The sequence below is a fragment of the Oncorhynchus mykiss genome, chromosome 11 (genome assembly GCF_013265735.2).
Source record: "Oncorhynchus mykiss isolate Arlee chromosome 11, USDA_OmykA_1.1, whole genome shotgun sequence".
Lineage (NCBI taxonomy): Eukaryota > Metazoa > Chordata > Actinopteri > Salmoniformes > Salmonidae > Oncorhynchus > Oncorhynchus mykiss.
The window spans coordinates 44,701,686-44,716,736 of record NC_048575.1 but is presented as its reverse complement, the minus strand read 5'-3'; positions in this window follow the sequence as shown (position 1 = coordinate 44,716,736).

The following is a 15,051-nucleotide window of genomic DNA, read 5'->3' as shown; positions in this document are numbered from 1 at the left end:
CAATTATTAGGAAATGGAAGACATACAAGACCACTGATAATCTCCCTCGATCTGGGGCTCCACGCAAGATCTCACCCCGTGTGGTCAAAATGATCACAAGAATGGTGAGAAAAATCCCAGAACCACACGGTGGGACCTAGTGAATGACCTGCAGAGAGCTGGGACCAAAGTAACAAAGCCTACCATCAGTAACACACTACGCCGCCAGGGACTCAAATCCTGCAGTGCCAGACGTGTCCCCCTGCCTAAGCCAGTACATGTCCAGGACCGTCTGAAGTTGCTAGAGAGCATTTGGATGATCCAGAAGAAGATTGGGAGAATGTCATATGGTCAGATGAAACCAAAATATAACTTTTTGGTAAAAACTCAACTCGTCGTGTTTGGAGGACAAAGAATGCTGAGTTGCATCCAAAGAACACCATACCTACTGTGAAGCATGGGGGTGGAAACATCATGCTTTGGGGCTGTTTTTCTGCAAAGGGACCAGGACGACTGATCCGTGTAAAGGAAAGAATAAATGGGGCCATGTATCGTGAGATTTTGAGTGAAAACCTCCTTCCATCAGCATGGGCATCATGGGCATTGAAGATGAAACGAGGCTGGGTCTTTCAGCATGACAATGATCCCAAACACACCGCCCAGGCAACGAAGGAGTGGCTTCGTAAAAAGCATTTCAAAGTCCTGGAGTGGCCTAACCATTCTCCAGATCTCAACCACATAGAAAATCTTTGGAGGGAGTTGAAAGTCCGTGTTGCCCAGCAACAGCCCCAAAACATCACTGCTCTAGAGGAGATCTGCATGGAGGAATGGGCCAAAATACCAGCAACAGTGTGTGAAAACCTTGTGAAGACTTACAGAAATTGTTTGACCTCTGTCATTGCCAACAAACGGTATATAACAAAGTATTGAGATAAACTTTTGTTATTGACCAAATACTTATTTTCCACCATAATTTGCAAATAAATCTATTAAAAATCCTACAATGTGATTTTCTGGAGAAAAAAATAATAATTTTGTCTGTCATAGTTGAAGTGTACCTATGATGAAAATTACAGGCCTCTCTCATCTTTTTAAGTGGGAGAACTTGCACAATTGGTGGCTGACTAAATACTTTTTTGCCCCACTGTATAGGGCACGAGCCTCTAAGGTGCAGGGTTGAGTAACTGGTTGGTAGCTGGCTAGTGATGGCTATTTATCAGTCTGATGGCCTTGAGATTTAAGCTGTTTTTCAGTCTCAATGCCCCAGCTTTGATCCACCTGTACTGACCTTGCCTTCTGAATGATAGTGGGGTGAACAGGCTGTGGCTTGGGTTGTTGTTGTCCTTGATAATACCCCAGCACCATCTGGAGAGCCCTGCAGTTGTGGGAGGTGCAGTTTCCATACGAGGCGGTGATACAGCCCGACAGGATGTTCTCAATGTGTGCGTCTGTAAAGTTTGTGAGGGTCTTAGGAGCCAAGACAGCCTCCTATCTGTGTGGGTGGACCATTTTAGATCGTCAGGGCTGTGTACGCTGAGGAACTTGAAGCTTTCCCCATTCCCCACTGTGGTCCTGTCTTTGTGCATATGGGCGTTCTCCCTCTACTTTCTCCAGAAGTCCATGATCAGCTCCTTTGTTTTGTTGAAGTTGAGGGAGAGGTTATTTTCCTGGAACCACTCCGCCAGGGCCCTCACCTCCTCCCTGTAGGATGTCTTGTCATTGCTGGTAATCAGGCCGACTATGGTTGTGTCGTCTGCAAACTTGATGATTGAGATGGGGGTGTGTGTGGCCACACAGTCATGGGTGAACAGGGAGTACAGGAGGGGGATGAGTACGCACCCTTGTGGGCCCCTGTGTTGAGGATCAGAGTAGTTGTTTCCTACCTTCACCACCTGGGTCCGGCCCGTCTGGAATTCTAAGACCAAATTGCACAGGGTGGTGTTTAGTCATTTGGGTACAGGAACAATGGTGGACATATTGAAGCTAGTGGGGACTGCAGACTGGGATAGGCAGAGATTGAATATATCTTTAAACGCTCCAACCAGCTGGTCTGGCGTGCTCTGAGGACACGGCTAGGGATGCCGTCTGGGCAGGCAGCCTTGCGAGGGTTAACACACTTAAATGCCTTACTGACGTTCATAGAGATCGAGAGCACACAGTACTTGTGTTATCCTCAAATGGGGCAAAAAAGGTGTTTAGCTTATATGGGAGCAAGTCTTCGGTGACCGCGACGTGGCTGGTTTTCCCTTTGTAATCCGTGATTGTCTGTAGACCCTGCCACATAAGTCTTGTCTCTGAGCCGTTGAATTGCGACTCCAGTTTGTCTCTATACTGACGTTTTGCCCGTTTGATTACCTTACGGAGGGAATAACCTTACTGTTTGTATTCGACCATATTCCAAGTCACCTTGCCATGGTTAAATGCGGTAATTTGCGCTTTCAGTTTAGCATGATAATACAAACATCTGTGTGCTCCATTGATGTGTGTTTGTGCGGGGCTTGATTAGTAATGCCTAGGAATACAAATGTGAACACTACGCCATTTGAGAAAACAGCTATCTATGTAAATAGTTGATGATTTTATGCAATTCATTATTACAACTGACTGAACAGTCACAGATGCTATGTGTCAGTTTGAGTCAGTTCTCATATTTCTCCCCTTTCAAGGGTATACCATTACAATTGCGTAACTAATAGGCTATGTGTTTGTAGATTGACTGAGGTTATAATGACTGGGATCATTTTTGCATATTTTTTGCTGATTTCCAAATTGCATGTAAAAGTTTTTTTAATTGTATAGAAATGCAGTAAATGAGCTTCAACATTTCAAAAAATTCCTGGGGGGGAGATTCCAGACCTCACTAACAGTTGGACTGCAGAGTGAAGGAAAAGTATCCAACAAGTGCTCAGTATATGTGGGAACTCCTTCAAGACTGTTAGAAAAGCATTCCATGTGAAGCTGGTTGAGAGAATGCCAAGAGTGTGCAAAGATGTCATCAAGGCAAAGGTTGGCTACTTTGAATAATCTAAAATCTAAAATATATTTCGATTTTTTTTTAACACTTTTTTGGTTACCTCCTGATTCCATATGTGTTATTTCATAGTTTTGATGTCTTTAATATTATTCTACAATGTTGAAAATAGTAAAAATAAAGAAAAATTATTTAGTATATGTAAAGACAAGATTGAATCAAAATTAGTCTGAAGGTTGACAATATTAGCCTCGACACACCCCTATAATTCACATGATTTGTGAATGAGGCCCAGCATATGTAAAAAAACAATACCTTTTTCTGCAACTTTTTAAAATAATAGTCACACACCTAATGTAGCCTAGCCCAGAGGCCTATATGTTTTAATAAGGTTTGTATCTCAACTAAAATGGCCAAATAACTTCTTAAAATTAAGTACACTAATCCACTTTACAAGGGATGTAGAGCCTAACTGGCATATATACGCAGTGCGTCAGTTTCAAGTTTGGGGAATAACATTTTCATCATAAAATGTACCTTTATAATAAAAGCATTACAGTACATGCATAATAGCATTTGCGGTAACTTTTGATAGTGGTGTTTTCTGCTAATGGAACATTTGCTCTTTTAACCTACTACCATATGCACATTGCTGCGCTTCTAATGTGAAAAAAATTGCATCCCCTATGTGTCTGTCTTCACTTGTAGCCTGTGAGAAAGACCCAATTCCAGGCATTATCAAGTGCTTGTCAAATTGTGAAGGAGTGACTGATGTAGTGTGTACAGACTGCAGAAAAAAAACAAAGCAGAGCTCGTGCCTTTCAAGCAATTTTTTTCAAATCATCATTAGAGTCGCATCATGCAGCCTTGCAATGTATTAAAAATCAAAACATATAGCCCAACATTTTATTAATAATAACTAAAGTTACATTATTAATATCTCAAAATGAAGCATATAAGAATAGACATTTTTTTGTTAACCGCTCAACACAGAATAGCGCACTCTCTCAAATCATTTGAAGAAAATATCCTTTCTATTTTATTCAGCTTTCTTCAATTGTATTCTTCATACTACAACATTTTGCGACGGAATTCGAAGCAAATCTTGTGTGCAAAATGAACTAGTGTAGCCCACATCCATTTGGCATAGCCAGATCAGGACCTAACATAATATCACACCCTGACCATAGTTTACTTTGTATATTTCTATGTTTTGGTTGGTCAGGGTGTGAGCTGAGTGGGCATTCTATGTTTCATGTCTAGTTTGTCTAGTTCTATGTTTGGCCTGATATGGTTCTCAATCAGAGGCAGGTGTTCGTCATTGTCTCTGATTGGGAACCATATATAGGTAGCCTGTTTGGTGTTGGGTTTTGTGGGTGATTGTCCTTAGTGTCCTGATGTCCTTGTTCTGTGTTAGTTTACACAAGTATAGGCTGTTTCGGTTTTCGTTACGTTTATTGTTTTTGTAGTGTTTGTGTTTAGTGTGTTTTTTTCATTAAACATGAATCGCAATCAACACGCTGCATTTTGGTCCGACTCTCCTTCTCATACAGAAAACCGTGACACATAAGGACCACTCAGAGTATGTTATTCTGTTCTTCTGAAATATATTACATGTTCTTCATACCATGCTTGTTTAGACCTGTCTGAAATACATAACGGATTTATGTTCCAAAGGTCTGCATCAGTGTGGAAGCCAGGAGATGCTAAATGTGTTTATTTTAATTAGCGGTCGATTACCGCGAGACCGAGATTTGCTTGACAATAACCAGCTGACGAAAATTCATGACCACCACAGCCCTATTCACATACACTACATACGCACGCACACACGCACGCACACACACACACACACACACACACACACATACCGACACAACACAAACACACATACTGTACATATACATTACACACACACATACTTTGCACTCATCCTTTGCTGCTGCCACTCTGTTCTTTATTTTACTCTTGTTATTATCTATCCTGATGCCTAGTTGCTTTACCCTGCCTTCATGTACACATCAACCTCAAATACCTCATACCTCTGCACATTGATCTGGTGATATACAGTGCCTTCAGAAAGTATCCAAAGCACTTTTTACACATTTTGTTGTGTTACAACCTGAATTTAAAATGAATAAAATGACATTTATTTTGGTCACTGGCCTACACACAATACCCCATAATGTCAAAGTCGAATTATGTTTTTCAAAAAGTGTACAAATGAATTACAAATAAAAAGCTGACATGTCTTCAGTCAATAAGTATTCAACCACTTTGTTATGGCAAGCCTAAATAAGTTCAAGATTAAAAATGCGCTTAACAAATCATATAACAAGTAGCATGCACTCCCTGTGTGCAATAATTGTGTTTAACATGATTTTTGAATGACTACTGTACCTCATCTCTCACCTTTCAGCAGAACAATAACCTAAAACACAAGGCCAAATCTGCTCTGGTGTTTCTTACCAAGAAGACAGTGACTTTTATGACTTAAATCTACTTGAAAATCTATGGCAAGACCTGAAAATGGTTGTCTAGCCATAATCAACAACCGATTTGACAGAGCTTGAAGATTAAAACAAAAATAATAATAGGCTACTGTTGCACAATCCAGGTGTGGACAGCTCTTAGAGACTTACCCAGAAAGACTGCAATCGCTGCCAAAGGTGATTCTTCAAATTATTGATTCAGAGGTGTGCATATTTATGTAAATGAGATATTCTGTATTTCATTCTCCATAAATGTCTAAAAATCTCAAAAAACATGTTTTCACTTTGTCGCTATGGGGTATTGCGTGTAGATTGGTAAAAAAAAAACATATTTTGAATTCAGGCTAACACAGCAAATTGTGGAATAAATCAAAGGTTATGAATAGTTTCTGAAGGCACTGTAGCTCCATTCTTGTGTATTATATTTAATTCCTCTTGTGTTACTATTTTGATTTGATCATTTGATTTGATTTGACAAGGTCAAACAGCCACTTAACGTTTAAAAGCTTCCATTCCTTATTTCCTTGTTTTACTTGTTTGGAGAATAGTGGTTACGCGTTACATTTTTTTAATATGAATAACAATCGTCCTGTATCTCTCTCACCTCTCTCACTGATCGACTCTCAGCTAATTCATACAATGAATCAACACTAGCTGTTCTCATAACCTCAATTGGAAAGAGAGCATCAACCTCATTTAAAGGGAAAAGGAGTTTAATATCAAGGAATGTATTATCTCTCGTATTCAGTACTATCTAAAAAAACAACTACAATTGCACTATTAACAGTACAATGCTTAAATTAATCATTCAAGCACTCTCTACTTTAAGTGCCAACATTTTGTCACTCACGACAATCGTCAATGAAGTAAATTTAGCAGTATGGTAAATATTTCTATTGAATCATTGTCAGGCATTGGTGACAGCATGAGGGGCATGGAAAATGTTTATTTGTCAGTGTAACAATTGGACCATGTACTACCCAGGCTATTCTCTGCTGCCTTTTATTAGGAAGCGTTAACAAGTTGCTGTGCGGGCAGGCGGAGGATAAGTACACAGTAATTGACTCCTGCCCTCTCTTATTGTGTTAGAGGCCTAATAAAAGCGTTCTGCTTTCACAGGCGTTACAGACTCACAACGGGCCTGTCTCATTTGTCATCAGTGCTGCTCGCAACAAGCAAACGCCCTGGCAGCTGAACCTGTGCTTTATGATACTGTACTCTGTACTCTGGTAATGTGTGTGTGTGTGTGTTGCATACCTCTCTTCTTCTCCCATCTTTCCCTCCAACTGGCGTCTACCACGGTAGCGTGGCGGTGTGCTGCTAGTTCTCGAAGCTGGCTTGTGTCTGGGCAAGCTCCTTGGAAACAGGCTAGGGTGACAGCGTCAGCTTGACTCTCCTAATGAATGTCTCACTTCCTCTGGCAGTCTCCCCTTGCAGCGCTGAAGGCAGGCCCCACATCTCACCGGTCGACAGCTAGTGCCATCATCGGTGTGACCTAGCAGCCTCCAAACGTAGCCTGCAGACCCAGTGTCACTTTGGCTTTGGCAGGGGCCAGGGGAATGGGGGTAATGTCAGTGCGCTGTGAAGGGTAAACAGATTAATAGAAGCTAATGAGAGTGAGTGGAGCAGCATGGTCGATACGGACGGCGCGCTTGGGAGATGTAATGCTGCTGTTAGCAAGACAACGCTGCCTCACTCTCTCACTTGTACGCTAAGGGAATTGTCCTGGAATTTACAGTTTATAGTACCACGTATATTCCCCTGAGGAAATATGCTACAGTTGAATTCCTAATAAGTGATATACAGTAACAAAGCCACAAGAGGATTATACTCTATACTCTTCTATGCTGTACTATACTACTCACTCAATGAAATGTTGTTTTGCCCATATCATAAATGCAGTGATTACATGATGATTTGTTTTTAAAGCCATTAAAGGACATGAAATAACACCATTTATAAGCTACCTTAAGACTAATACAAGCATTTATAGGCATATACCTAATTTCATGGAGCAAGACAGTGTATCAATTCATGTTACATTCATTTGTGACATATAATTCCAAATATGATATAATTTCTGGCCTAATGAAGCTAAAAGCTGAGCCCCATTGTCAGCTGTGACAAATGGCTATATCAATGTCCACTTATGACTCAGGGGGCCAGTCAGTCAATGGCTCAGACACTGACTCACCACTGGCACTAAAATGAAATGAGTGTAATCACTGGCCAAGCAACCAGTGACAGTGTCTGTCTATGCTCTGCATTTCCTCTAATAGTGCTCCAGGGACAAATTATGCATTGATGATCCAGCCAGCTGGCCACAATGCTCTGTTTTATTTTGTTGCTCTTCAAAGTCATCTTTGAATGATAGTTGTCTGTTTTTCATGATACTTACATCTACAATATCTTAGACTGCAATGATGGAACCACGTGGTTTAATGCTGTATTCTTACCAGAATGTCTAAGTGTCTATGTATGTGGCCTGGGTCCACTGTTGCTCCCCAGTAGGTTGTGTCCTCTATGATCAGAGATCAGAGTAGGAGTAGCAGTAGCAGCTGTTCCAGTGGGTCAGTGAAGGGCTTTCACTCTGCCCTCCTGGGACAACACAATCCACAGCCTCCGTGGGCCAGATATGACCCGCCCTTTTCTTTTCTATTTGATTGTTCTTCTCATGTCGTCCCTCTCTCTCTCTCTCTCTCTCTCTCTCTCTCCCTGACCTCTTTCTCCCCTTTTCACTCAATGTCTTCACATTTTCTGTTTTTCTTTACACTACGTCCCTTTTCTGAGGATATTATTTGTTCTCTCTCCTCGCCCCCATTCTTTCAGGGTGAACCTACATACGCTGACTGAAGACAGTAATCAAGTCACCTATAATCAGAGGGGATCCCTCACAGACACCCCCATCCAACATCGGACATAGTGTCTCCACCTAATTTGTCCCACCGTTCCTCATTCACCAGAGAGTGAACACACATCAATGACAGACATACATCATAATGTGAGTCTCTCTACCAGCATCAGGGTGGGGTGTCTGTGTGAGTAGATTGGGCTTAGGATCACAGCTCCCACATCCAGCCCCCCACAACAATCCGGCCCCCACAACAATCCAGCCCCCACAACAATCCAACCCCCACAACCAGGTACAGTCAGCTCCAAAAGTATTGTGTGAGAAAGTTACAGAGGCAGAAATATCATACCCCCAAGACATGCTAACCTCTCACCATTACAATAACAGGGGAGGTTAGCATTTTGTGGGGTATGATTCATAAAGTATTATCCATAATCATGGCAGCAGCCACGTTATTGTAAAGTGTTTAGAAATATTATGTTGTTATTTACAATAAAAGTGACTCCAAAGTGAAAAAATACATTATTTACCATTAATTTCCATTCGGCACAAAATTATCTGAAACACAACCAAAACAAAGATCCAACAAATGTATAGAGTCACAGGCTTGATGTAGTCAATTCATGCTATGAATATGGGACCAAATACTTAACTTTTGGCTACTTTAATAGAAAAATAATTGAATTTGTCCCAATATTTTGGGATGTATCAGTGTCCCAATACTTTTGGAGGCCACTGTAGCTACCCAGCCCCTCAACCCCACCAGATTCCTACCCAGCCACACAGCGGACTATCATTCTCCTTTGAGAGGCTGAGAGTGAGAGGAAATTAGGAAAGGGTTTATAATCTGTCTCACAAGAGGCATGCATCTGGGAACGTGGATACTGAGATGAAGACCCTGTGTGACAGTAATGTTGATCCTTCATATTTCCCCCTGGATCCCTCTCCCACTATCCCCTGTCCCCCTCCCTATCCCCTGTCTCCTTACCCAACTGTGGCCCCTCACTGGTCCCAAACAGAAAGGGCGTGACAGTGACATGGCGAACCAGGGTCGCAACCTCACGTCCCCCATCATTAGAGGGTAGAGATGGGCAGGGACTTCCTGTTGATGTGGTGGCCAGGGAGGCCACCACACCAGCCAGGCCCCGTCCACCCCCGCCCCCTCCCTCGCCACCCCCTGTACACACACCCCTGCAGAGATGGCCACTAATTGCCACTTTCGCTGCCAGTGTGGGTGTGGAGGGAATGTCAGAGCACTGCACCGGCGCAGGAAAGCCACAGGACTCCGTTCACAGGGGGACCCTGGGGGAGGGAGCCTTATGTGAGCCACTAGACTCTAGCGCTCGTTGGCCTCATTGGTCTGCAGGTTTGGAATTATTCTGCTGTGCTTAATTGATCAATTAAAGAATTTAATTGGCTAGAGAGTCTCTCACCTGGTTTCTCAGGTCTACAAATGACAGAAACCAGTCAAAACTGAAGGCTATGGAGAAGAGGAGATGTATAATGAGTGTTTTTACATTGATGTTAATTTGATTATTTGCACTGCATTCATCGTGCAGCCTTGCTAACATTGATGCTGTGAGGCTATGTGTATGTATAGTAGCGATGTGGACTTGAGTCATGCGACATTTTGAGAGTTGACTTGGCAAAAATAAAAAACACTTGACAGTCGACTTCGACTTGAGCATCTATGACTTGGGAGTTAACTTGGACTCGAGCTGTAACACTAGAGACTAGAGAGATTTGGATTTCCCCCTCCTGAAAGAGCCACACCACCTTCCTCTCCTGTTGAATTAGGTTATTACACCCTGCACATACATTCTTGGCAATTTTGTTTCTCAAAGCGGAGAATCGCATTGGGTTGTATGGGAAATTACTGTTAAAACTTCTTATGACTTGAATCCCGCAAATGGGATTGATATGACAACAGCCAGTGAAAGTGCAGGGCGCCAAATTCAAAACAACAAAAATCTCATAGTTAAAATTCCTCAAACATAGAAGTATTTTACACAATTTTAATGATACACTTGTTGTTAATCCCACCAGGGTGTCCGATTTCAAAAAGGCTTTACGAAAGCACACCAAAAGATTATGTTAGGTCTGCACCTAGACACAGAAAAACACAGCCATTTTTCAAGCCAAAGAGAGGAGTCACAAAAAGCAGAAATAGAGATAAAATTAATCACTAACCTTTGATGATCTTCATCAGATGACACTCATAGGACTTCATGTTACACAATACATGTATGTTTTGTTCGATAAAGTTCATATTTATATACAAACATCTGAGTTTACATTGGCGCGTTATGTTTAGTAGTTCCAAAACATCCGGTGATTTTGCAGAGAGCCACATCAATTTACAGAAATACTCATAATAAACATTGCTAAAAGATACAACTATTATGCATGGAATTATAGATACACTTCTCCTTAATGCAACCGCTGTGTCAGATTTAAAAAAAGCTTTACCGAAAAAGTACACCATGCAATAATCTGAGTACAGCGCTCAGACACCAAATCAAGCCATACAGATATCCACCATGTTGTGGAGTCAACAGAAGTCAGAATTAACATTGTAAATATTCACTTACCTTTGATGATCTTCATCAGAATGCACTCCCAGGAATCCCAGTTCCACAATAAATGTTTGATTTGTTTGATAAAGTGCATCATTTATGTCCAAATACCTCCTTTTTGTTCGTGCGTTTAGCCCAGTAATTCAAATTCATGACGCGCAGGCCAGACGAAAAGACAAAAAGTTCCGTTACAGTCTGTAGAAACATGTCAAACGAAGTATAGAATCAATCTTTAGGATGTTTTTAACATGAATCTTCAATAATGTTCCAACTGGAGAATTCCTTTGTCTGTAGAATTGCAATGTTATGCAAGCTAACTCTCACGAGAACGCGCGTGGTCAGCTCATGCCACTCTGGCAGACCTCTGACTCATTCAGCTCCTATTCCCCCCTCCTTCACAGTAGAAGCATCAAACAAGGTTCTAAAAACTGTTGACATCTAGTGGAAGCCTGGAAGCCTTAGGAAGTGCAATATGACTTCATAGACACTGTGTATTTGATAAGCAATGATTTGAAAACTACAAACCTCAGATTTCCCACTTACTGGTTGGATTTTTTCTCAGGTCTGGAATGTGACATAATACTTGTCCATTATTACTTGGGACTTCACTCAAGATTCAAGGTTAAGAATTAAGACTTTCTTAGGACTTGCTCAATTGTGACTTGGTCCCATCTCTCTGATGTGCAGTAGTTATCTAGTTATCTAAAGAAAAATGTCATGGCCAACACCAAGTCTCCATCCTCCAATACAATTACATTGAGTGTATAAAACATGAACAACTCCTTTCTCATTTTGAGTAGCATCCCCTTTTGCCATCAAACAACCTCAATTTGTCAGGGCATGGATTCTACAAGATTTCAAAAGCATTTCACAGGGATACTGGTCTGTGTTGACTCCAATACTTCCCACAGTGGATGTCCTTTGAGTGGTGGGCCATTCTTGATACAAACGGGAAACGGTTGAACTTGAAAAACCCAGCAGTGATGCAGTTCTTGACACACTCAAACCGGTACACCTGGCACCTAGTACCATATACGCTCAATGACACCTACATCTTTTGTCTTGCCCATTAACCCTCTGAATGGCACACATACACAATCCGTCTCAATTGTCTAAAGGCTTAAAAATCATTATTATCCTGCATCCTCCCCTTCATCTACACTGATTGACGTAGATTTAACAAGTGACATCAATAAGGGATCATAGCTTTCACCGGGATTCACCTGGTCAAACTATGTCATGGAAAGTGTTCCTAATGTTTTGTACACTCTGTGCATATTAGAGACACTTTGCATTCTTTGCCAAGCAGATAAATAAGGGGCCTATTAAAGTGTGGCTTTTTTATGGTGGCGAGTGAGTTTTATGTTTTAAATATTTTTATAAGCTCTCTTCCACTCTTTTATTGACTACTCATGCCATCTGGAGCCTTATAGCTGTGAAGTGTTTTGTCTAGTTGAAGACTTTTGTCAGTGTGTTTCTCACTACTGTTCACAAACATAATATACAGTTGGGGACAGTGGGGTAAGTCGTGCCAAAGGGTTAGTTGAGCCACCCCTTGTTTCTCGAAAACCATCCAAAAAAGGGAATCATGTGAGAAAATATTTAGGAAGAGGTCATAATTTCATGGAGTCTGTGAAGGAAGAAACCACATGGAAAAAGTGGTAAGCAAGTTAGGTCCAAATTTCCACAAAGTCAAATTAATTTATTGTGTTATAGGTTCCATGATGCTTGTATCTAAACCAGGGGTGTCAAATATACGGCCCGAGGGCCAGATTGTGGTTTGAGTTTAAAAAAAAACACAAGTAATGTACTTTAAAATAACTAAAACCAAATCGAAACTGTAGAAATTACAATGGGCGTACATTTATACAATTTCTTGACCGTGTCCAGCTCGCTAATTGTCACTGAAATTAAAGATAGACAGTCAGGGAGTACCTAAAATTCCCCAAAACCACGTACAGAGGACCACGTTAAAGATTCAGGGCTGTGAAACAAATTAGATTGACACCCCTGACCAAAGTAGATTATTTTAAGTCGGTTTCATACAGTCTGTTTCATATGTTGGGACTCTATAAGCTGCAATATGAGGTCTTAAACCAAGCATGAATGTGCATCCTTATAGCTGTGTGGGTTAATGTATTCAAAAGGGTTCTTTGTGATAAATTGTGCCATTTGGCCAGGGGCAAGTTGAGCCAATGACTAATCAATATTCCCTGCTGGATTGCAGGCATTGGGCCACTTAGTTGGGTTGTTTTATTTAAAAAGAGCAAGGTTGGCCTCCCGACTGGTGCTTGAGGCATCACTACAACCCCGGGTTTGATCCCAGGCTGTGTCATAACCAGCAGTGACTGGGAGTCCCATAGGGCAGCACCCAATTGGCCCACCGTTGTCTGGGTTACGGGAGGGTTTGAATAAGGGGGGCTTTACTTGGCTCATCACGCTCTAGCGACTCCTTGTGGCGGCCCGGGCGCCTGCAGGCTGACCCCCGGTCGTCAGTTGAACGGTGTTTCCTCCATTGGTGCAGCTGGCTTCCGGGTAATTAAGCGAAGGGGTTTAAGAAGCGCGGTTTGGGGGGTCATGTTTCGGAGGACGCATGACTCGACCTTCTCCTCTCCCTAGCCCATTGGGGAGTTGCAGCGATTAGACAAGATTGTAATTGGATCACAGATGGATATCACGGAATTGAGGAGAAAAAGGGTTGAACGACTCAAAAATAATGGCTTGAATGGAGTAAATGGAATGATATGAAACACATGGAAATCATGTGTTTGATGAGTTCGATTACCATTCCATTAATTCCGTTCTACCCATTACTCTGAGCATTCCTCCCCAATTAATGTGCCACCAACAGCCTGTGGTTGGGATGTTGATGCTGGGTTAGTGATATACTGTATGACCCAGAGGGTCAGATTAGAAGACTGGATGCGTGGTTTAGTAGTGGCGTGGCTTTCAGATAGTTATTTCTGGCCACCCGTGAGAGTAAATGTCATCTGTTTTGCTGTATTGTTAACACATGTTGAAAACATACATTTTATGCCTGCAGCAGTCTGAGAGCTGGGTTGTATAGGCTGACGTAAAGGTAAAAATAGTCTGATGATGAAGGGTGGTTGGCTGGTTGGAGGACCAGCAGGGGCGTTTAGGGGTAGGGGTGGGAGACATTAAGAGGGGGCAGGTCATGGGCTGATATGCCACGGGGTCTGGCACACTGTGAGCTCCTGGAGCACGGGGCCAAGTTTCCAGTCAACACATGAGTCACTCAGCAGAGATGCTCCCAAAATAAATGGCTTCCCTGTTCCAGCAGGAACCACACCCTCTTGTGGTTTCTTGGAGGGGCAGCATGGGTATGGCCGGGCGATGGCCCCAGTGGGGTTTTTGGGGCCGGGTTGAGGGGGTTCGGGTGAAAGGGGGAGGTGATGGGGGTGTGTGGGAAGCATGGGGGTGTGTTTGAGTTCCCAAAATTGTAATGTTTGGGGCAAGCAGCTGGCACCCCTCAGTCTTTACATTGTTTATTGTTTGCAGCAGTAGGGATTGTAAACAATGGCACGCCCTCTCTCTGGGCGCGCTGTGGCCGGGCCAAGGCTGTGTCTTGAGGCTTGGAGCTGGCTCTAACCCTTTAGACCAGCCTAGGCCGCATCAACACCCCGCAATCTACAACTCTATTGGCCCCTTGTGGAAAGTTTTACAGACCCTCCCTCCCTCCCTCCCTGTCTGTCTGTCTGTCTGTCTCCGCCAATCGTCCTTTCACCATGACATAAAAATGATGTGTGTGACACCAGTCTGTTGAAGCTTCGCAAGAAAGTTCAAAAGTGAGTGTAAAAAAAAGGCCTCTGTACAGTCTCTGAGAGAACTGCAAGTGGTTTGGCTTGTCAAAGGTCAGTAATCCAGACTAAACCAACATACATTTCCAATCTCTCTCTCTCTTTCTCTGTGTGTCTGTCTCTCTCTCTTTAATTATCTCTCTCTCTCATCCTTTTAGAGAGACAGAGTGCAGTCAAGCAGACAGACAGATGTTGGAATTTGTGTAGGAGACACCCAATCAGTCTAGGAATCTCAGAGCCAGGGTCTCTCTATCTCTCTCATCTATATTAGCTAGCTCAGTGAGTCAGAGGAGGGAGCTGGGAGTCAGTCGTTACCCATGGTGACAGAGGTGTCATTCTTTCCATCTATTATGTATATCTCTTT